Raw genomic sequence first — 1,602 nt, 5'->3', positions numbered from 1 at the left:
CTTTTTTTTTTGTAGTGACGATTAAGGAGCAAGTCCACCTTTCATTTGTCATGCTTTTTCTTTCTTCTTTCATATACTTGGTTGCTGGTGTTCCCTGTGTCCATGTTTGTTGTCTGTTGACCCCGCCAGAACCCAGCTTTATTCATCGTATCCTCTACTCTATCTTCAAGGCTCATGGCTTTGTTTACTTCTACTTCACTTTTCTTTTTGAAGAACTCATCATAAGTTGGGAATGCTGGATCCATGTTGTGCAGATGTTCTCCAATATAGTTCAGTTTGATTTGACCATTAATGTTGTAATCGGCTTGGACTTCATATCTTGCATCTTAGAGGGTTGTAAACTCATTGAGAGCCCTCATGGTTTCGGCCTGCATTTGTGCTAACTTCCCAAATGCTTCATGAGATTGAAAGGCATGCTCCTCTTGCATCGCAAGGAATTTTGACTCAAACTCATTTTGTTGGTTCATCATTTTCAGCTGCCATTCTTTTTGTTCTTGTTGATGCTTCAAGTATTGTCAATGATAGTCTTCTTGCCTTTCTTGAATTCTTGTGTATTGGTGTGACAATCTTCCAATTGCTTCTTGCATTTGAGTCATATCCATATTGCCATGTGGGAAAAAGTGTGGCTGTTCCTCCTCTTCTTGTGGTTCTTCTTCTAGGTGTAGCTCATCTTCTTCCATTGGTTCTTCTCTTTGCCTTCTTCCATGTGGTCTTCGGCCTTGATGTGCTTCGGGAGTCATTGTCATTCTTTCAATGGTTATGGGCAGGCCTTGGCTTATCCACTTTGGATTCTCATCTTCCATTGGTACTTTAGCCTTCACACACAACCTCCAAATGGTACTTGGGTAGTGTTCATACCCTGACCGGGCTCCTCTAACTCGGCAAAATCCATGAAAGGTCCGACCTCGTCCCAAGGCCCACGCCTGAGGTCGGACCTCGGACAACAAAGCTAAGAAGGCCCATCAAAAGGAACGAAGCCCAAAACCTAAAGGCCGAAAAGGCCTAGGGAAGGCGGTTCCGCAAAGATAGAGATAAAACTCCCAAAAGATAAGATAAGATAAGAATATCTTATCCAGGGAAGATCACGGCCAGCTACTATAAATACACTGGAACACCCAGGTATAACTCATACTCTAATTCTACTCAATATCTGCTTGGACCCATGCTAACTTAAGCATCGGAGTGTCATTGCAGGTACAACCACCAACCACTCAGCATATCCAAGCTCGGGTCACCAATTCCCCCACCTCGGGCCTCTCGAAGACGACCGAGCTGCACGTTTCAGGTAACCCTCGGAACAGTATTCCAAGTAGGATTCCTGGATTGAATGACTATGACGAGCTTCAAACTCGCGATTGCTGGGCGTGATGATAAACGCAAAAGAATCAAGGGATTCTATTCCAACATGATCGAGAACCGACAAATGATTAGTCGTGCTGTGACAGAGCATTTGGACCATTTTCACTGAGAGGACGACTCAGTACACTTGCTGGTTAGTTGTGCGGAATTGTGACAAAGTGTGATTTATGTTTGAGAGCACCAAGTCTTTGGAGCCATTGTTGATGATCACAATTTCGTCTACCAAGTTTTTGGCGCCGTTGC

This window comes from Arachis duranensis, chromosome 3 (genome assembly GCF_000817695.3).
Source record: "Arachis duranensis cultivar V14167 chromosome 3, aradu.V14167.gnm2.J7QH, whole genome shotgun sequence".
Taxonomy (NCBI): domain Eukaryota; kingdom Viridiplantae; phylum Streptophyta; class Magnoliopsida; order Fabales; family Fabaceae; genus Arachis; species Arachis duranensis.
The sequence above is the reverse complement of the archived record's forward strand: the minus strand, read 5'-3'. Positions refer to the sequence as shown.